We start from the raw sequence: 23,314 nt of genomic DNA on the forward strand, positions 1-23,314 counted from the left end.
TGCCCCAATTCAAGCACATAACATAACCATACCTGACTCAATGCAGGAACTTGCTTCTGAATGAATGACTTCATGTATTTACTACAAATCCAAAACCTAGATCATCTACATTTTCCTCCAAACACAGTGCAATCAGCTATACTAGTATATATGAAAACAATGCCACTGAGCCAAGCACTCAGAGAAAAGTCCTTGGTTAGCTTTTCCAGAATCAGGAGGAGCAAAAGGGAGCCTCCACCCCTGGGAGCTGGAAATGTGTCTACAAGACAACTGGCCAGAGAAGAGCAAGGCTTGGCACCTATAAACACAGCCAATACAATGGACTTGTATGCACAGACACCATGACCTTGGTCTCATTAGTATGGGGTACTAGACACAGTTATTCTGAAAAATCAATTTTCCTAATTCTGAAAACCATCCAAGTGGTCAGTAATCCATCTGCACCCAATAACATGATGACTAAATCAGGTAAAAGTGGCACACATACTTCTAACATTTGTCAGTGACCTAACATTTCTCAAACCTACAAGGTAAGACATAAACACCCTCCAGGGAACCTTCCAGACCTAAAATTCTGTTAGTTTGTTAACACCAAATTTAGATTCCTTTGTTACATCTGAATTTTTCTATATTCTTGGAAATATATGCTATTGCTATCATTCAAAATAAAGGCTTGCTGACCTTAGCAATTTGCTGATTCATTCAGTAATGCTGATAAAGGATGAACAAGCATTTTAAAGCTTCCTGTACTTCGATTTGGAAATACCTTCTGCTCTCTGCTCAATACACATCATAATTTACATTTTAATACAGTTACCACTGGATGTTTTTGCTTTCAAAACAATAAAGAAAATAAAGAAAATGCTATGGCTTTATCACATTTTAAGAACTTTAAGGGCAATTTACTTAAAAAAAAAAAACTTTAAAAAAACTTTTAAAAACCTAAGGAGAATGAATATCTGATCATGGGCCAAGTACAATGCAGTGCTTCCTAACAGAAATACAGAAAGTAACTGTAGGAGGATGAAGTTCCACACATACAAGAGCTGGAATTTTATTTCCCTTAAGTCTCAGAACTCTGCTGTTTTGTTTTGTTTTTTTTTTTAATTTTTTTTTTCAATGTTTATTTATTTTTGGGACAGAGAGAGACACAGCATGAACGGGGGAGGGGCAGAGAGAGAGGGAGACACAGAATTGGAAACAGGCTCCAGGCTCTGAGCCATCAGCCCAGAGCCTGACGCGGGGCTCGAACTCACGGACCGCGAGATCGTGACCTGGCTGAAGTCGGACGCTCAACCGACTGCGCCACCCAGGCGCCCCCGTTTTGTTTTTTTTTTAATGTTTATTTTTGAGAGAGAGCGAGAGAGCAAGCTAGTGGGGGAGGAGAGAGGGAGACAGAGATTCTGAAGCAGGCTCCAGACTCTGAGCTGTCAGCACAGAGCCCGACGCAGGGCCTGAACCCATGAACTGTGAGATTATGACCTGAGCCGAAGTCAGACGCTTAACCAACTGAACCACCCAGGTGCCCCTTTAATTATTAACATAGAAGGGCACACAAAATAATCTCACACCAAGGATTCACTTAAAAGAAAAAGACTATTATCCAAACATTCGTGATTTTCACTAAACAAACGGTGAATGTCATTTCTACAAGTATACACTTGAGCTACCCAACAGGTTCAATGCCATCAAAACACAAATAAAAGGCGGTCCCTACATTCAAGAACATGACCTACCCGTGTTCACAATGAAAATGATGCCTTGGGGCAAAAGAGATGACAATGATCAGTATAATCAATTGACACAGGGGTGTGAACATTCGTGACAGTATTTACTTGCAGTAAGTCTCCAAACAAAAACTACTTTCCGGTCTCATTTAACCATAATATTCAATTAATGAGAACAATTATTTCCAAAATAGTTCTGTTATATCCAAAATATACCTAACAGAACTGTGTGTGTGTGTGTGTGTGTGTGTGTGTGTGTGTGTGTGTGTGGTTGGGCACAAAAGCGATTAGTAACCTTGGACAGTCAATACAGCACAAAGGTCAACTGAGTTGTCCTTTGCATAAAAGCAATACTCTCTCTGCAGCCTGGAAGAATTCCTTAGGACCTCCTCCCCCTGCTCTAGTGGCCATCTGGAATTTCTACCGTTTCCTCCTTACTGCTCTGCCTGCCACCAATCTATCACCCTGTCAATTACCTTTGCCTCACTCAGTTTCAGGTCAGGGTCTTCAATGGCTCAGAAGACAGGCAAGTTCCTCTTGGCCTGCCTTCTTGGCTCCCTCCTAAGCTTCAAGCTGTCCTAAGCCAGTTTCTGTTAGAATTTACCCAAGATACCCAGAGTTCGAGTGTTCTTCTGAATCAGGCACACCTTATCTTCTGTTGGTCAAGTGGGTGGCAAAGACCCAACAGTATCGTGTGTGTGCACCTTTACTTCTCAGTCTTCCCTTTCAGGGCTTTTTTATATATAATATAAAATATATACATACATAACTTTACATATAACATTATAACACCTCACCTGCCAGGAAGAGCCAGGAAGAATAAATAACTCGGTGACCAAGATTTGCTATTTTCTTTAGCTTTTTACAGATCTTAAATATCATGCTTGCTTAATCACCATATCTAATCATCACATTTTAAAAAATTTTTTAATGTTTATTTATTTTTTAGAGCGAGCGAGCACGCACAAGCGGGGCAGGGGCAGAGACAGATGGGGATGGAGAATCTGTGCTGTCAGTGCAGAGCCCAATGCAGGGCTTGAACTCGTGAACCGTGAGATCATGACTTGAGCTAAAGTTGGACGTTTAACTGACCGAGCCACTCAGGCGCCCCAATCACATTTTCTAAATCCATTTCCCTCAGCCTTATGAAAAACTCCTAAGTATGACTAGATAAGGTACATGAATAAATATTATCAGGAAAATAAAGCTGAATAAAAGCAGAAAAAACAAAAATTTGAATTAAGTAGGAGACCTTACAGCAGCACCAAAAACAAGGACACTGTTTTGTAAAGGACTTGTACAGTGACAACTGGGAAAATGACCTGGAAATCTATGTTAAAACCATGTAACTGAAGATGCCACAGTCTTTTTTTAAATGAGGTGTGGGGAATGGAGAAGGTAAGTGAATCACTACAATTTTTGCAGTTCATGGTTCACTCCCTGTTTCCATACAGGGAAAGCTGGACTTTTTTACTTTTCCTGATATCAAAAATTATCCATTTAATCATAGATATTTTATTTACTTGGTCTAATTCCATATCTGAAAAGATGAAGCCAAAGTTGTACATAGAAGGGAGAAGACTGAATGGTTAGAGAAGTCTGAAGAAGGTCCTTACAGATTCACCAACTAAGAAGTCAGAAACAAAAGGTTTTTTACTTCCCAAGTCAGTAAATCCAACTTTGATAATTCCGGGTAATAAGTTTAAGACAGCTTGGAAGGGAGGAGCACCTGGGTGGCTCACTTAAGGTCGACTCTTGATTTCAGCTCAGGTCATAACTCACAGTTGCTGGGATCCAGGATCAAGCCCCATGGAGCCTGCTTAGGGTTCTCTCTCTCCCTCTCTCTCTGCCCCTCCCCTGCTCAGGCTCTCTCTTTCTCTCTCTCAAAATAAATAAAAAAACATTTAAAAAAAAAAAAAACTTTAAAAAAGATAGCTTCGAAGGGAATAAAGGAGGAAAAAAAAAAGAAGGAACACAAGAAACCCGAGCTCCAGAACCAAAACAAGAATAACGGATTCCATGATTATACCTTCTTACTGAATTTAAGAAACAATGAAGTCTTTTATTTGCTTACCATATTTGGCAGCTACCTGATCCTTAATAGGATTGTTATAACTCACTTGAACTAGATGTTATGAAAATATGAACTAGAAACTAGAATTGGCCCACACAGTAAAGCTAGTTTACTGAGTATGTATTTTTTATCATGCACTTGTCACTAATTTATATATCAACACTGAGGTATGATTTACATAGAACTGCACTAAAGAGTACAATTCAATGAGTTCTAACACTCGTATATGTGCATGAAACCACCACTACAATCAAGATAAAGAAATTTCAAAAAAAAAAAAAGATCTAGAAATTTCATCACTCATATTCCACAGGCCAGGGCACCTGGGTGACTCAATTCGTTAAGCGTCCAACTTTGGTTCAGGTGGTGATCCCACGGTTTGTGAGTTCCAGCCCAGCATCGGGCTCACTGGTGTCAGCACAGAGCCCGCTTCCGACCCTCTGTCCACCTTGCTCTCCACCCCTCACACACACACTCACTCACCCACTCTCAAAAATAAACACTTAAAAAAAAAATTTTCCACATGCCCCTTTGAGGTCTCTCCTACCCTTTTCCCCTGGCTCCAGGTAACCAATGATTTGTTTTATGTCAGTGTAGATTACCATGCATTTTGTATGATTTTTTATATAAATGGAATCATACATTATGTCCTCTGGTTTCCAGTTTCTTTCATTCAGCTGAATGACAATCACATTGCATACATCAGATGTTTCTCTATTGCCAAATAATATTCCATTGCATGGCTATATCACTTTATCCATTTAACTAACAAAGACAGACACAACTTCCAGGTTGGGATCATTGTAGTAAAGCTTCTGTGAACATCCATATGTACATATACTTCATTTCTCTTGGGTAAATCAATACGAAGCGGAAGAACTGAGTGATATGGTAGGTTTATGTTTAACTTCTTAGAAATTGCTAAACAGTTTTCCAAAGCAATTGTATCATTTTATATTGCTACCAGCAGTGTATAACAATTCCAGTTGGTCCACATTCTCAGCAATTCTTGGTAATGCCAGTCTTTTTAATCTTAGTTATCCTAATAAATGTACAGGAGTATCTCACTGTGGTTTTAATTTGCATTTCCTGATGGCTACTGATGTGGAGCATCTTTTTATGTGCTTTATTGGCCATTTGTAGATCTTCTTTTGTGAAAGATCTGTTCAATTTTTCTGCTCATGTTTAACTGAGCTGTTTTCTTATCATTGAGCTGTAAAAGCCAGCAGAATTTTGATTAGGACCGCAGTGAATCCATATACCAATCTGGAGAGAACCAATATATAAATTGAGTTTTCTCATGTACAAACATGACAAGTCTCCCCATTTACTTAAGTCTTCTTTCAGCACTGTTCTGACGTTTTTAATTTTTACTTTTGAGAAAGAGAGAGAATGAATGGGTGAATGACAGAGAGAAAGGGAGACACAGAATCCGAAGCAGGCTCCAGGCTCCAAGCTGTCAACACAGAGCCCGATGTGGGGCTTGAACTCACAGACGGCGAGATCATGACCTGAGCCGAAGTCGGACGCTCAACTGACTGAGCCACCCAGGTGCCCCTTAACGGTAGGATTTCTAAGATGAGCAACTGATGGGCAGAAAAGGAGGTGCAGAAGTTACCCTCCCAGTTAACTTAGGGCTCCTACAAGAAACTAAGAGAGTAAATAAGCAAAGAGTGAAAATACCCCAAAATTCCCCCAAAGAGTGAAATTCCCAAACTCACTCAGCCTCCTTCAAGGGAAGCCCTCACTCCTATACCACTTTGGAAGTATTCACCCAGGACATCCTGAGATCCCCCAATCAGGGGCAGAGGGCAGTTATCAGAGAGCACACCTCAAACCGAAAGACTGTCGGAACCACACAAGCACAGCACCCAGCTGCTCCAGAGACCACCAGGGTGGACAGCACAGATCAGCAGCTGATAGCACGATGACAACTCAGCCAGCTGAGCAAGGTACTTTACACCTCCGACATGCCCTCTGTTTTGGGGTAAAGTAGGGACGAGAATAGCACTTTCTGTTGAGAGGATCAAACGAAAGTATATATACAATAATAATTTTAATTATAGACAATAATATAATATTATACTAATTATAATAATATTAAACTGTTTTTACGACAGTGCCTGGCACATAATGAGTGCTCAATAATTGTTAGTATTATCTGAATTTGACGCTAGAAGTGTTTTTTGAGGGGCACAAGGCCACACTGAAACTCTAGTCAAAGAAGTACAAGAGCACACTCCTCAGCTTTCAGGTGCCCAACACTGACACGGGCATAATAATATGGACACTGGTCATTGGTCTTCAACTTTTAGAATAGACGGATAACAGAAGGCTTAACTACAGTTATAAAATGGAATGCAGACATTATCAATCTTGACAAAATGCAAGTAAAATTGACACGCTAGGAGATGGAATCAGAAGTGAAAGGAAAGCTAGTATTTCCATGCAATTTATAATGTGGAGTCAAAAGATACTTAAAAAAAAAAAATAGTTCCCTAGTGAGACCAAATTAAAACAAATTTTGGGGTTGGAGAGGTGACCAAGAACAAAAATAAAGAGATTATAAATATAAGTGGGATGATGGTGGGAACAACAAAATCAACGTCCATGGTAAAAGGAAGTCAACAGATATTGTCTTAGATTCATAAACTCAGGTATAACCATCAAAGAGATATAGAGGTAACCAACAGAAAAAGTAAATTGCAGAAATGAGTAAAGATGAATATTATCTATGAAGCAAAATTAGAGGTAGGATGATGCACAACAGATGGGGTTGCTTTATATCTTTCTGTATTTTTTAAAGCAAAAACATGCACTAGACTAAAAACATAAACATAAATTAAAAGATATTTAAATAGTAGACAAAAATATTAAAGTTTAGTTAAGTATAAATTGTTGATAACTTTTGGAGTCTTAAATATTTTGAAGATTCTCCAAATAGAAAAGAAATTTGATAAAGAGAAAAATCAACCTTTAACATCTTACTTTATTTTGACAAAACCAGGAACGGGGAGGGTAAAGAAATATAGTTAAGATTTCTTTATTCCCAATATAACACTTGGAACAATGTTATACATACTGTTTAATATTTTATATTGACAGCGATACTACTCCAAATAGATTCTTTAAAAAAAAGTGAGGGTATCTTCTAAAGAAACAAGTTGTTGAACTGCCAAACCACTAGGGCATTGGTTCTCTGCCTTACAAAATCTGACGAAATCTATTGTATTTAACCAAGAAAACCACTCACATCATAAAATTTTGCATTTGCTTTTGGTAGAATTAATTCAACCACGAGGTGATGCTTTCAGAAGACCAGTAAAACTGACAAACTTCTGCAAAGTCTCACCAAGAAAATATGAATACGCAGCATTCCCATTTTCACACAAAACAATACTGTAATGGCTCTTCTCCCCATACCCTCCATCTACAATAAAATTCTCTGCTCCCCTTTATAACAGAACTCCCAAAAAGAGCCATTTATATCCATACCATCTTCAGTCCCTTCTCTTCCCGAATTCACTGGAGCCCACTAAAACCAGGCCTTTCCCCCTCCACTCCATGGAAACCACTTTGTGAGGATCAATGACCTCCATGCTGCTAAATGGCAGATTTTCAGTCTCCTTCTACAGCTTCTCATCAACATTCAATAGGTTGACCATTCTCTCCCTGAAATCCTTTCTTCACTTGGTTTCCAGGATACCACAATCCTGATTTCCCACTTCACCGGCAGCCACTTGTCAATTTTCTTTGGTGGATCAACCTTCTCTTCCAAGTCTCTAAATGCTGGACGGTCCAGGAATTCGTCCTCGGGTCTCTCCTCTTCTTTGCACACGTTCCCTAGGTGAACTCATGCAAACTGAAGGCAAGGATGGGATCACTCATGGACTTACTGTATACTCTCAACATTATATTTGGTCTAATTCTGACAGCTCTCTTGAACTTCATATTCATGTACTCAAACTGCATGCTCAAATTACCAATTATATGTCTAACAGGCATCTCACATTTAAATGTCCGGAAGAAACCTTGGTTCCCCCACCTCTAGTTAGGATATATCAAAATATTAACAACAGTTACATCTAGGTAATTGTTGTTTCTGCATTGAAATTCTGAACCATAAATACATTTTATTTTATAATCAGAAAAATGTTAAAACAGACAACAACTATAAACAAAACAATGTGCTTTCATTAAAAATGCAGTTGACATTTATTGCAATTGCCTTGAAGGCACCCAAGGAGTCAATTTCCAAGAATGTCAATTACTTTTCCCCCTTTATAATATCATCAGTGGTACTGGCTTATCACTACGTGTGAAATTTATGGGCAACTCTCAAACACGGTAGCCTCCACGGATATCTTCATAGTAATCGTGAAAGGAGAAATGAAACTGTAGAAGACTAAAAATGATGGTTTAATGGGGAAAAAGAGAACTCTGTTACAGGAACATAAGGGGGAAGGATCCATCAAGTCAGGTCTAACCATCTGAACAAGGGCAAGCGTGCATCCATTTGACTTAAGTAGGTAGCTCCTGATCTATTTCATCTTGCAAAGGCTTTTAAAAAGGTTAAAGAGCGAAACAAACACACAGAATTATGAAATGCAAGAGAAAATCCAGTTTAGGTTATTTTAACAACTACCAGCAGGATAACATTGGAAAGAACAGAAGCACTGAGATACAATTAGAGCTTAGCCAGTATTACGAAGTATGTGATCTGTGAGGTACTGGACTTCACGCTTCAGGTTTCCCACGAGAAAAACAACGCTACTTTACTCTAAGGGACAACTGGGTAGCTCAGTCAGTTAATCGTCCAACTCTTGATTTAGGCTCAGGTCACGATCTCAGGGTTCATGAGTTCGACCCCCATGTCATGCTCTGTGCTGACAGCGTGGAGCCTACTTGGGATTCTCTCTCTCCCTCTCTCTGACCCTTTCCTGCTCTCTCTCTCTCAAAATAACTAAGCATGAGAAAACATTAAAACTGGACAAGTACGCCCAAGATAACTGCTGGTTTCACAGAATTAAAGAATTTCTAATTAAAGGAGCACATCCATCCAGTATGACCCACTTCCCACTTGTTACAGATGTGGAAACTAAAACCCTGCGAGGATAACTTAAAGGTTGGAGGGGTCCTCTGCCCCCAGATCCAAATAATACATTTCAATTCACATACATGTCCTTAAGTGGCAGGTGTGCACAGGTTTGTTTTTTTTTTTGGGGGGGGGGGCAGGTGAAAGTGAAGAGGCATGGAAGAATAAGGAACAGAGAGAAATGCCTCAAGTATCCTATGTGAGATGAGAACAATGTTAGAGTAAAAGGGCATTCAAGGAAGAGCAAACTTCCCTTTATTACTCAACATTTGGTTAATTAATATCTGATTAACACTTCTTGGATTACATAAACAATCTCATGTCATTAAAAGGGATCTGACATTAAACTATGTTGAACTTAAGTCAAAGTCTATACTTATACTCAACTATGTATGGACAATTCAAGGACAGAATGCTAGGAGATATTTCACTCAAAGTTATTTTTTTATTATTTTTTTAATATGAAATTTATTGTCAAATTGGTTTCCATACAACACCCAGCGCTCATCCCAACAGGTACCCTCCTCAATGCCCATCACCCACTTTCCCCTCCTTCCCACCCCCCCATCAACCCCCAGTTTATTCTCAGTTTTTAAGAGTCTCTTATGGTTTGGCTCCCTCCCTCTCTCTTTTTTTTTTTTTTTCCCCTTCCCCTCCCCCATGGTCTTCTATTAAGTTTCTCAGGATCCACATAAGAGTGAAAATATGGTATCTTTCTCTGTATGACTTACTTCACTTAGCACAACACTCTCCAGTTCCATCCACGTTGCTACAAAAGGCCATATTTCATTTTTCATTGCCAAGTAGTATTCTATTGTGTATGTAAACCACAATTTCTTTATCCATTCATTAGTTGATGGACATTTAGGCTCTTTCCATAATTTGGCTATTGTTGAAAGGGCTGCTATAAACATGAGGGTACAAGTGCCCCTATGCATCAGCACTCCTGTATCCCTTGGGTAAATTCCTAGCAGTGCTATTGCTGGGTCATAGGGTAGATCTATTTTTAATTTTTTGAGGAACCTCCACAGTTTTCCAGAGTGGCTGCACCAGTCTGCATTCCCACCAACAGTGCAAGAGGGTTCCCATTTCTCCACATCCTCTCCAGCATCTATAGTCTCCAGATTTGTTCATTTTAAACACTCTGACTGGCGTGAGGTGATATCTCAGTGTGGTTTTGATTTGTATTTCCCTGATGAGGAGTGACACTGAGCATCTTCTCATGTGCCTGTTGGCCATCTGGATGTCTTCTTTGGAGAGTTATTTTCAATACAAAGTATTAAGTGTCCATGTCCTACATTTAAATGAAGTATTATAGATTCTTTATACATCATTTTGTTTTCCGACTATAAAAAGTATAACCATGATCCAAATTATTTACTTCTGATTGCCTAGAGAAAGTGAAAGTCCTAAAACTAGATCAAGGTCAGACTGACTCTAGGTCTAAGAGTTAATACATATAGTACACAAAGTAACTGGAAGGAAAAAAGGACAACCAAAATAGTGCCTTCAAATTCCCAACCTTTCCTTAAATATCATCTTGCTGCAACTCATAATAAATTTGATAAAAAAAAAGAAAACAAGAGAAGAAAAAAAATTAAGAGTAAAAACTTCAAAGAATACCTTTAAATAAGGAAGCAATTATATAGCAGCAAGTAGAATATTGCATGAATCACAGATCTGAAATTTTAAGTATTAAATTGAAATGCTTTATTTAAAAATAACCTAATCCAGCAATCCCTGATAGCCACCATAGTGCTACAGCATCTCAATACACATAGCTAAAACTAAAATGTTTAAATCCCTTTCTTGTTATGTATTAAGTTAACTTGGCAGTCAACATTACCATCTCTAAATGGGGATTTCCAAGCTACAGACTTAAGCCCACATAGCTACTTTCCCAAATATATTTATTACAAGATTTTGTCAAATAAGTAAATATGAGGTCTATTATAAAAGAAAAAAGTTGAAACATTTCTTAGTGCAAATATTATTTAAGGAACATGGAGTAGATAAATACTATTGCTTTTTACCTGAGACAAAAGTTCTTTTGGCAGTATAGTCTTTCTAAATTCTTTTTTTTTTTAATTTTTTTCTAATGTTTATTTTTGAGAGACAGAGTGCAAGCGAGGGAGGGATAGAGAAAGAGGGAGACACAGAAACCAGAGCAGGCTCCAGGCTCTGAGCTGTCAGCACAGAGCCCGACATGGGGCTCGAACCCACGAAGCATGAGATCATGACCTGAGCCGAAGTCAGGCACTTAACCACTGAGCCACCCAGGTGCCCCTAGTCTTTCTAAATTCTATCCAAAAAAGTAATACCATTTTGAAAACCTACCCTAACCATCTATCACAGCCTCTTAGTTATTATCAAATAGGAAAAATTATTAGCAATTAACTGCTATTTTGTGAATTTACAACAGTTTGTGTTTATATTATTTGTCTGCCTTTCACATAGCATACACAGCACCAAAACCTGGGATTGAAAAAAAGCAACAAGAATGACAAGAATAAAAATCGTTTAACATATCAACATGCTCTACAAAGTTTGGGAGGCTAGACACTTACTGTATAAACTTAAAGTGGCATTATTCTGGAAGTCCAAAAGACCACTTTTTCTCCTAGCAGGGGAATGTGTGTGTAGAGAGGATGCGATGCTCCTGTCTGTATGTGTAATTTAAGAGGTTGGGTTCCCAACAGTCCTGCCCATCCAAGTCAGTGAATCAACCATTCTATTCAAGCCAGGCTAGCCTTCCCGCTCGGGAAAGCCACAGACATTGCAGGTGGGTATGCCCTGCAGATTAAGACAGGGAATCTCCCGGTATAGATACAATCAGAAGCTACAAAATATAAGAAATGGCAGAGAACTTTAGAAGCGTTGAGTACTGAAACAGTCCTCCCATTGGTCATTTTTTCGGTAAAATGGGCATTTTCAATTTTTTAATATTTTTAAATAAAACATTTATATAATCTGACTGGAAAAGCAAGACCTGATCATGTTAGGAAATAGAAGGTAAAGGGGGAAAAAGTCACCTAAAATTCCAAACCCAAAAAACCCCATATTTTCACTTTCTAATCAGAAGGGTGGGTCTCTATACAGTGGTGGTGTAAGTAGCAGGCTAGGATGACACTGTTGACCACCCCCTACTTTTCTAACCAAACTCTGATTGTGCTCACAAACCTACTCTCTACCTGAGGTCTTGTGTTTCTGGGGAAGCGGATCCCAGCCCCAAATGAAGACGAATGACCATACATTTAAGCTAATCACAATGGTCTCATTGCCCTTGACACTGACTCATTTAGGTAAGGGCTTAAGCAAAATGCTGGCCCATGAACAGAGAGAAGAGGGTCAGGACAGCATCTATTACGGAACTTTGGGGAAAGATTTTACTTAATAAGAGACATGCCAGGAAAAAAAAAATAGTCCTCTCCCAAGGAACTTAGTCACTGACTCATGACACGTGAACTTGTGGCAGCCATCTTGCAACAGTAAGAGGAACTAGCTAAGCACAAAAGAATGACAAATTCAACCTTTTCCCACTGACCTTATTTTTAAATACATACATACACAAACACACACTCTTCCTGATCCAACTTCCCCCTACTAAAATCCCTCTTCTCTACTCTTCTTCAGTGCTAAGCTTCTCAAAAGAGAGGTCAAAGCAAGCTGTTTCCTCTGCTCGACCATGCATTCATCAATGACATTCCTAAGACTTTCCTGATTTCTTAAAACTTAGGTTTCCCACATTCTATGGTTCCAAGGCACATTTTACACGTTGCTATTACAGCAATTAATACATGCTATAGTAATGGCTTGTTTCTCTATTAGACAGTAACTTCTGAAACGTTTTGTACTCCCAATGTCTACAGAAGTTCCTGGCATACAAAGGCATAAATATTTGCTTCATAAATCAAACATAAACCCAAAACCTAATACAAAAGCACACCACAAACGTTTAAATGAATTTACCAACCCTACCATTTACACACACCAAAAGTTGAATATGTGTTTGTGTTTAAGTCTGGGGAGAGGAGCAGCAGGCACAAGAAGATAAGAGACCAGAGCGCCTTGAAACTCAAAAACACAATTACTCTTTACTCTCCAGAGACCAGATAGCTGTTCACCGTTAACTCAGCGGAGGGGCAGGGCAAGGGTCTGGGAAGCAAGGGCAGGGAAGCTGGTCTCAGGGTCCCTCTGCCACGGGTGAGCACTGCTACCTACCCATTCCAGAGAGGAAAAGGTGTTCCGGCCCTCCCGGGCTAGGGAAACAGACAACAAACCAGGCCGATGACAACAGGCAGGCCAGGAGAGGCAAAACACGGGTTTTAAAACCCCAAAGAACTATATCCAGAGTTTGAACAGTGCTTACGACACTCCTTTACCACAAAGAGACAATGAAGCAGGCCAAGGTATAGGAGCTACAGACAGCCTTATCTATCATCTCCTTTGATTCCCCTGGATAACAGCTGGGAATAAAGGCAGGTGACACTACTCAGCTGGGCAAAATGCTTTTCTACTTCAAAAGTCTACTAATGTGGGAAAAATGATTAAAAGAGCCAATGGGTTTTTTTCCTCTCCTTCTAATTAAGTGATAAATCCTATCTAGAGGACAATTCTGAGCCACGATGGGAATAAAACAGTAAATAAGAAAATGTTACATTCTTTGAAAATAAAAAGTGTCTTGGGCCAAGATTTGATAACCACTTTACATGTTTAATAAATTGTATTTAAGTGCAAAACACACACTAATGAAATTACTGATCTTACTAAAATTACTGATCTTACTAAAATTACTGATCTTACTTACTCCAAAATGACAACTTAATAATTATAACCTCATAAATTTATTCAAAGACTAATAAATCTTTTATAGACATATTTTACAACAAACTCTCTAATGGATAGTTTTCTTCACTGATTTAGCAGACTTCCAAGAGGTGCTGGTGCACTTTAAGGAAGGAATAAGGCATTAGGAATATGAAGACACCAGCAACAGGAAGCTGAGTGGGTGCATATCTCCATTTCTTCGGCGGGACTCTAAGAGTTGACCTCCTTAAGCCAAAAACACTTCCCCTCGGAATCCTGGAGGCAGACAAGTCAGTAAAAAGATCAACAGAAAAAAACGGTAGGAGAGAGAACAAGACAGTTCCCTCACCACACTATTTTGTTCGTTACCATGCAGGTAGGATATTGTCAACTTCCGGCTACAAAGGAATCGAAAATGGACTCCATATATAAAAACACTTTTTAGTGTAATTCCGCTTTAATGGGGAATGGAGAAATGGAGTATACATCTGTCTGCTATGACTCTGAGCCAATCTAAGAAAGAAAAAAAAAAAAAAAAGTGGAAATGACTTTATTGGATAGAAGCTGAGAATAATACCTTTATTACAAAAATATTCTTTTGAATGAGTTTCCTAAGGCATTAAGAAAACCATTTCAATTTATTTTTAAAAGAACACGATTTACACACAGCTTCAACTGCATCAAGGTAACATTTTCTAAATTGTGCCAGCACTGAGAGAGGAACCAGCGTCCGCCCAACTTCACGGCATGCCCACTGTGCTCCTACAACAGCCATTAACCAAGATCCTGGCAACTACTATTTCTTCCTTATGTTTGTTTGGGGCAATTTTTATTATCCTATTAATATTCTCTAACCTGTTCCTTATCCTAAACACAACAAAAGATCTGTTCTAGAGGAGCTAGGATATTAAAGGAAAGTGTTAGATATATGAGCAATCTAACATCTAGACAATCCAAATTATATTTTTACACAGTTCAATTCTAAATCAATTAAGGGTAAAAAAAAAATCACAAGACAAATATTCTATCTCAGGAGATAAACTAAAAGAATGACTTAAATCCAACTGCCTCCTCAATACTCATATCAATTATGAAAACAGAACACAGAATTTTAAATGATCAAAAGAGCTTCAACTTGGTACACATATAATGTAACTTAAGAGGTACAGCCCATAATGTTCTCTCCTTCACTCTTTGAAAAATCCCCAAGTTTGAAGACCACAGAACTAAAATGAACCTATACTATACCCACGAGTGCAGCAACCAGAAGTTGGCAGGACAAACACAGCCAAGGTACACTCAATGTTCCATGGGAGATAAAACAGGAGATATATATCTTCATCATCAAGAAACTCCCACTCTGGGGAGCCTGGCTGGCTCAATCAGAAGAGCATGCAGCTCTTAATATTGGGGTCATGAGTTTGAGCCCCAGTTGGGTGCAGAGATTACATACATACATAAATACACAAATAAATAAAAAAAGAAAGTCACACTCTAGCCCAAAGGATGGTCAGAATGTTTGACACAACCTTTCGGAATGACCTACAGGTGTAAGAAGCCATATGACAAACATATCCACTGTTTATTGTGGATAATTTTTCTGTCTTGGAGTATGCATGTCATTTAAAGAAAATGCAATACTGAGAAGTAATTGGCAGGTATATTTACATTCCAAATGTTCCCAACAAACTGCTTGGGAATGAAAACTAAGAAATGAGTCTGTCTTGATGTTAATATGCCAGGAGCAAGTGGACAGGTTACTAAACCTGCCAGACCACAATGTCCTCAACTCTCACATACAGAATAGACTAGATGCAGAATAGAAAATGTTTTTATTTCTTCCAAAGCCAATTCCAATTAACTGGTAATGACCACCTCTGGGGCATTTGCTGAGATGGTAAGATCCTTTAAGTAAAAAGCCATATCCTGTGTTCCTTGCCCTCAGAAGTCAGGTGTTTGAGTTGCTGCTACTGACTTCCCATCAGAATGTTCTCTGGAACTGTTTTTTTTTAGTAGCAGCAATCTGATGCATATCCACACAATCTCTTCGGTCTCTCTTGTGATCAGTGGCTGCAATTCAGTTCAAAGAGGCTGCAAAACGTGGCTGTGTAACTGAGCACTTCCCTGAGTCTGAACAGATAATAATACCTAACATGTATAGTAATGTTTAAGACAGAGCCAATACTGTTCTAACCACTTAACGTATATTAATGCTTTTAATTTCCAAATAGTCTCTATTATATACGTTCTACCATTATCATCCCCATTTTACAGATGAGAAAAGGAGGCACAACTTGGTGAAATAACGTGCCCAAGGGTTTAAAGCGGGTAGGTAATAGAGCTAGAACTTGATCATCGGCTGTCCGGCTCCAGATCTCCCACTTTGAACCACTTTGCTTACTGCTTCTCTGTCAATTGCACGCTGACCAAACCCACAACTTCAGTCCTGTTAAACTATACACTGAGTAAGCCAGAAGTCCAGGTTTCACGGTGGTGTAAGTCTATGTTTTATCTGCAGTCCTGAAATATTTACTCTCCAAAGGGGTTTGGATTCTGGCAAATAGTGCTTAATTTACCCATTGCCAGGGGCTTTGTTAGACTATTGGGCAAATTTTTTTAAATCAAAAGTTTCATAAATTATCTATTCCACCACAAGAAAATGCACACTCCATTTAGTAGAACCCTCAGGAAATGAGAGTTTTAGGGTTAAAGCAATGCTCCCATTAACAGAACATTAGTCAGAAAATTTGCACTGTGAAGAGAATTTATGACAACTGGTCATTTTGAAGGGCTTTGCCATCATTATTCTAAACATCATTTCTCACAAGACAGGAGTACAAAACGCATATGGCCAATGGGATTTAACTGAATGGTAAATAATAACCATCCCTCAGCATGCCTAGAAGTTGATTTTCTGAATATACACATTCTCCTAAGGGTAAGGGGGGAAATCCCACTTCCCAAGTGATTTGCTAAATATGTAGTCTTATTAATCCTTACTAAAGGACATGTAAACTTGGCTCAAAAAAATGACAGCACCTGGTTGGCTCAGTGAGTTAAGCGTCTGACTTCAGCTCAGGTCACAGTCTCACGGTTGTGAGTTTGAGCCCCATGTCGGGCTCTGTGCTGACAGCTTGCAGCCTGGAGTCTGCTTCGGATTCTGTGTCTCCCTCTCTCTTTACTCCTTCCCAGCGCGCTCGCTCACTCACTCTCTCTCTCTCAAAAATAAACATTAAAAAAATGACTTCAAGGAGTAACAGAAAAGGGTAACTTTTAAAAAAATTTGTTATATACAAGTTACACTCCAATGTGTGGATTATCTTCAGGGGCTCCCACTGCACACTTTTTCATATTATTACATTTCATCGGATCGTATGCATTAAACAAGCCAACCACTTGGCTGGTCTCCAAATTCAAAATGCATGGTATCGCATGTAATGGGCAACTCTGTATTTTCTGTATTTCCATTCCTGATATCAACAACTGTGATAAGAAATTTACACTCATGCTTCTAAATTTTAAAGTACAGTATAGGGGCGCCTGGGTGGCTCAGTTGGTTAAGCGTCTGACTTCAGCTCTGGTCATGATCTTGAGGTCTGCGAGTCTGAGCCCATCAGGCTCTCTGCTGTTACCACCACGCCCACTTCGGATTCTCTATTTCCCTCTCTCTCTGCCCCTCCTCCACTTGTGCTCTCTCTCAAAAATAAAATAAACATTAAAAGATAATAATCATGCAGTATAAAAAGAATAAAACTACATATATAATAAAAATTAAACGAATATTAAGAACATTTTGAAAAAATGCTAGTTCTTAAAAGGAAATCGGAAGTTTAAACAAAAATATTCCAGTTGCTGAAAGAACGTTATTGGCAGTGGTGAACAAATTCTTTGTTCCCCGACAGAAAAAAAGGAGCATATGCACCTACATTATATAACACGCATGTGCTACTATTAATCTGTATCTTGAAGCTTTCTTATTTTACATGAAAGTAACATTTTAAAAATCAGAGTCTTAATATTTTCTTCCAAATGGATCATCTTGCACCCCACCTTAGAGACCCTAATACCTAAAAAAGTCATGATTTCGAATCTCCTTGTAAGTCCCAAACTTACAGCAACAAAATTAACCACTTTTCCATGTATGAAATGTTTGAAGTGAATTGTCATCAATAAGAATTAGTCATTCTTTCGACCGCAGGTAAGGGCCAGTCCTCCCGGCCTCCACAAAGTTTGTTCACAATGGGGGCTGGCTGGTAAGCTTAGGTCATTTTTAAAGCAAGAAGTAATGAACTAAGATGTAAAGACACTCCATCACCGTACCTAAGAGAATGAGACAGATATATACGGTTTGCCCTTCATTAGACAGCTCTTTCTGGACTTGACCCAAGGAGACCTGTCAGTTCCACTCACATTCACCTAACCCTTGCCCCTGCCAACAGAAACTACTAGCATATGCATGCAAAGCCAAGGGCCAATGGAAACCAAGAGGGAGTCTCCTTCTGTGCTCTCATAAAGTTTTTATGAAGAACACATTAAGCTGGCTTTTGACATGCAGAAACCATACAACAAAACCGCAAGAGGGGAACCAAAGACGAAGTGCAGGGAAGGTAGTCAATATTTTTATTACAATCTTGTCATTAGGTTACTCCTAGCTGCGGATTTCTCCCTCGGTGTTCGCTCTCTCCAGCGCAAATCTATTCTCAGGCAGTAGGTCATGAGGCCGGCCGCTCTGTGTTTACACACAACCTCAGCACCACTTGGCCACTTCCTCGGGCTGCTCAAACACTTGACCCACTGATTACCTGTATCAAAACAGACGGGGCCCGCTGGGTCCCGGTCAGCCCTCCGAAGCAACCCCTCTGGAGTGCTCCTTGGCCTTTTATGGTGGAGGCATGTGATGAGAGTATCTGCACCAGCTGTTCTTAATTACCTCTCAGGCTGGGGTGAATGACTCAGCAACCCAACTTTTTTAAGGAGTCATCCTACCTTGTTATCCAACCAACATTCTGAACAACGGTAAACCACTAGACACGGCCCTGTTCAACAACAATATACACGAGGCCATGCAGTCACCGAACCAAAGCCATCCCACTCAAGCTGACTCACCAAGAGTCCCTTTTTCCCCCAAGGCTCCTTGAGCCAAAGGCAGAAGTGGCCAAGTGCCTTGAAGCCCAACCCACCCCAGCCCTTGCACCACTAGCCCACACCAGGAAGAAGTAAGCTTACCTCTTCCCATTTCTCGGCTTGACCATGTGAAGCGCTCAAGCGCTCGGTCACCAACACGTCCGGCGTTTCCACCCCTTATCTTTCTGAACCGCTTTAAATGCACAGCGTCCACATATAAGGAGTGTTAAAGCAGATGAACAGAGACCTACAGTGGCATCCTCCATAGGTTAACAGTCCCAACACCGATGCGTTTCTCCAAATAGAGAAGCATCCCTACAAAACAAGCCTTTGTTCCTTCACGCACCACAGAGTAGCCTGTTTTTCCCACACACGTCTTTCACAATTACTACTACACTATACCTTCATCAACCCAAGTTTAACGCAGAAGGCTCACTGCACAAAGGCATTCCGCGCAGGGCTGCTCGGTGACATAAAACCGCCGCGCAAGAATGAGAAAGCAATGGCACTCGAGTTCCATCAAACCAGCACAAAAAGCTGGTGTCTCTATAAGCGGCACCCACCCTCACCGCACCGTGGGAGTCTTAATTACGACGTGTGGGCAAAACTCCAACAAAGGGAGCTCTGGGATGTCCGGTCGTCCACGCCGATCTTGGCTAAACCCAGCCCCGCAAGGGGGTATTTTTGCTGCAGCCACGACCTCGGCCATTCTAAACGAGACTCCACGCGCGACAGACACCCAGGCCAGGCAGAGCGGAGGCAAGCGGCTCTCGGGACGCGGCGGGTGCGGAGGGCGGTGGGAGCGGGCGGGAGGACAATACCGAGCCGGGGCCGGCCGCGCGGGCGGTGCTGATGTGTCACAGCCCGGGCGGGCCGCGGCTAGGAGGGCCGGGCTCGGACCCGGGCGCCGCAGAGGCGGGGGCGGGGGGGGGGGGTAGTGGGAGCCCCGGGACCCCGCCGCCGAGGCCACTTCCCCGCCCCCCCGCCGCGCCCGCCCGCCCGGGGGTAAAGTGCAGCGCGGGCCCGTAAACAAGAGCTCTGGCCGCGCGCTCGGAGCACGGGGCGCAGGCAGGCAGGTCGCCCCTTCCGGCGGACGAGGCCACTTCCAGGAACAGGGGCCGCCGCCGCCGCCGCCCCCCGCCCAGAAGACCGCCGCCCGGGTCCCCCTTCCCGCCTCCCCGGACCTGCCCGCGGGCGGCCCCGACCGCGCGCCGCCGCGCGGACCCTCCCGGGAAGGGCGCGCGGGACGCCGAGCCACTCACCAGAGCCGAGGCGCCGCGCGGCCCGACTGACGGCAGCGAGCGAGCCCGGCGGGCGGCGCGGGCAGCGGTCAGGTGACTCATTCCCTCCCCGCGGCCGGCCGCCTCCTTCCCTTCGCGGCCTTCCCCTCCCTTCCCTTCCCCTCCCCGTTGTCCCCTCCCCTCGGCCGCCGCGGCGGCCGCCGCCACCTCCCAAAGCCTAAAGCCCTCCCGCCCCCCGGAGGCCCCGCCTCTCGAGGCCCCGCCCCGCCCACCCCGCGGCGCTAAGCTCCGCCCCCTACGGAGACCCCGCCCCCACCCGAGGCCCGGCCACGCCGCCCGCGAGGCCTCGGCGCGCTGGGGCCGGCGGGGCTCCGGGAGGCTGCAGCGGCTGTCGTGGCTCCACCCGCCCGAGGCCCACGCGAGAGGCCGCGGGGTCCGCGCACTGCGCCCCTTTGCGAGCGCAGCCCGCTGCATGAACGGAAGAGCCACCGAGGACAACCTCCTCCTTCCCAAGTGAGGGCAGAAAGGAACAGGCTGACGGCCTCATGGCCCCAAGTGTTGCCAGGACGCTCGGGATCGAGCAAAACTGCCGCGAGCCCGGAGTCCCGCGGACAACAGGAGGTCCCTCCCCAGACCCTCCTCTGCCATCCCTTAGGGACGCCTTAGGCTGGGCGTCCAGGTTCGGAAAGTAGTATTTGAGCTTGCTGGTAGGATGTATCGAGTGCATCCAGGATTTTGTGGAAAGCATCTGGCAGCCCTACTTCTTCTGTCTGACAAAGAAAACACGGGCGTCTGGCTAACAGGTGTTCCCTTCAGGCTGTGGCTGCCAGGAAACTTGGAGCCAGGTTCAGCGCCCAGTGGTGTCGGCCGGCTCAGCTCAAGCCCTGCTCGGGCTTTCCTCCTCTGATGCTTATCCTGGTGTTTATCCAATTGTCAGTTTTAAAATTATGTTCCCCAGCCATTTAGCACCTCTGGAGTGCAAAGCACTTGTCTCTGCGAAAAGATGCCCACGTGTCAAACCCCAAGCTTACCAATCTAGAGAGAGAGAGACACTGAGCACACCGGGTCTGAGCCAGCCAAACCGATTGGAGTTAGGTGATCTGTGCAGAGGGATTTTGCTGCTGGCTTCGAGTTTAAGTAAAGAGGAGATGGAGAGAAACTGGTAGCCGAACAGCCTCAGCATCGGGGTGTGCGGACTCATTCTGGAACACGGCAAGGCAGCTCTGGAGCTCACAGTGCAAATAAAGTTACCAAGATAATAAAGGCCCTGGTTAGGGACTTTTGAGTTACATGCAAGATATATGAGAAAGTGACCTAACTGCGAGGAGTGACGTGACTCACTGTGACCTCAAATCAGGGCAGGAGGTGATATTTGCATTGGGTCTTAACTGGGAAGAATGGGGCCCCCGCAGTCCCTGGAAGGAGCAGCATACGCAGTAGTCTAGAGTTAAGAGGCAGATGGTATTCCAGACCGCCAGAGTTCATGTGGGGTACAAATATTCACTGAGAAATGAGGAAAGGACATAGGCCATGAAAGGATTTGGGTTCTTCCACACTTGAGAGAGTTTTTGAGGCTTCACTCTCCTTCCACCCTAAGCCAATGAAATTATAGTATGCTTCTTTCCTCTCACATGTGTACACTTTCTTCTAGATGAAGAACAGATCCTCCCATTTGGGAAGAACTATTCCTTCTTTACTCTAGATAATGGTCATATTTTCTAGCACAACCTCTGGTATGCTTCGTTATTTGAAAAGTCTTATACAGGTGTTGGGAATACCAAGACAGCTAGGAATGACTCTCAAATTTTAGTATTTCTAAGAATCTCTGGGGTGCTTGTTAAAATGCAAATTCCTGGGTCCTGCCCCCAAAATTCTGATTTCATAGGTCTGAATGGTACCCCAAGGTCTGCATTTTTCATTGCAGGGGGTCTTGAAACCACACTTGAGAAGTACTGAGTAAGAGCTAATGATGTAGAGTAGGAATAGGGTAAAAATTAGAGAATGAAATAAAACCAAGTCAGAATGGGCCTCGTACACTGTGCCTAGAGTTTGACCTTTATTCCATGGGCTGAAGGGAGCATATGGAGGTCTCTAAGTCATGTGATTGGTTTTAGAAGCTAATTCTAGAGAACTTCATTCATGCCATTTCTGTTGGTTTAGCTCTTTGCATCTTTAAAAATTCATGAGCTATCCAGTCAACAAAATTTGGGGCGTCAAAAAAAGGCTTTAAACTGTGGGTGACTGCCAAGGTAAATAAACATAAATTTCACCAACTTGAAAAACTACCAGTTGACACTTCTTCCATCAAAAGGGACTATTATGAAAGCCATACCTCCCCTGCCCATGGTTAGATGATTTTCATGGGAAATGAACATATTTTATTAGAAAACAATGAGGACTTCCTGGAGCAGCATGGGCGAACATACCCTAGTGTTTACCGGATATCTGATATGAAAGGGAAAGTGAGGGGAATGTAACCTCCAGTTGGAGATGTGCACAAAGTCTAAGATCCAAAAAAAAAAAAAAAAAAAAAAAAAGGCAGAAAAAGGAGAAAAAAGAAGACAGTATTGGAGAAGAACCCAATGGGACAAGGGTCAAATTGGTGAAAGCAGTGCTTTCCAGAAACCAGATTTAATGAAAACCAAAGTGGCTCTACGTAGAATCCAAAAATCAGTTGAAGGCTGTGGTGGACTAAAGACAGCTGTGAAATTTGTGTCACTCTCTTCATCAAGAAGGGGAGTTTCTTTTTCATCCCCTTAAATCTGGGCTGGCCCTGTGACTGCATAGCCAAGAGAACACTGCAGAAGTTGTGCTATGCCAGCTCTGTATCTAGTCTTTAAGGAGCCTGGCATCTTCCACCTACTCTTTCTTGAAATGATCTTTCTGGACGCACACCCTCTCAGAAACGAGGCACCATGCAGTGAAAAGCCCAGTATGGACCTCTCCAGTCAATAGCCCCAGCAGGGCAACCAACCAGTGGTCAGCATTAAGTGCATCCTGAGAGTGAGCCATTGTGACATTCTGGTGTAGTCTGGTTTATACGACTAGCAACCCCAACCAAAAGAACCTTGAGGCTGAACCCCGTCAACTCATAGAATTATAAGATAATAAAATGAGTATTGTTTTAAGCTGCTAGGTTTTCAAGTGGTGTGGGCAAAGAAAATATCTGATGGTGACATAGGGCCTGAAAATGTAGTTACATTTGTAAGAAAAGTCACAACCCCAACAATCAGGACTTAGAGGAAAG

At 42.2% G+C, this 23,314-nt stretch overlaps 1 protein-coding gene across 4 annotated transcripts in view; it reads right to left on the reverse strand.

The window, feature by feature from the left end:
• The window catches only part of BACH1 (BTB domain and CNC homolog 1), a 44,688-nt gene extending 24,445 nt beyond the window's left edge, over window positions 1-20,243 (reverse strand). For 3 of the 4 annotated variants that reach the window (XM_045501541.1, XM_045501545.1, XM_045501544.1), the window contains exon 1: window positions 20,089-20,243. The gene's annotated coding sequence lies outside the window, so the exon portion shown is untranslated. Of the gene's footprint in view, window positions 1-18,928; window positions 19,042-20,088 lie in introns of those variants that run through there. The other variant, XM_045501543.1, reaches the window with a different exon arrangement.
• Between the last annotated feature and the right edge of the window lie 3,071 nt (window positions 20,244-23,314).

This window comes from Leopardus geoffroyi, chromosome C2 (assembly GCF_018350155.1).
Source record: "Leopardus geoffroyi isolate Oge1 chromosome C2, O.geoffroyi_Oge1_pat1.0, whole genome shotgun sequence".
Taxonomy (NCBI): domain Eukaryota; kingdom Metazoa; phylum Chordata; class Mammalia; order Carnivora; family Felidae; genus Leopardus; species Leopardus geoffroyi.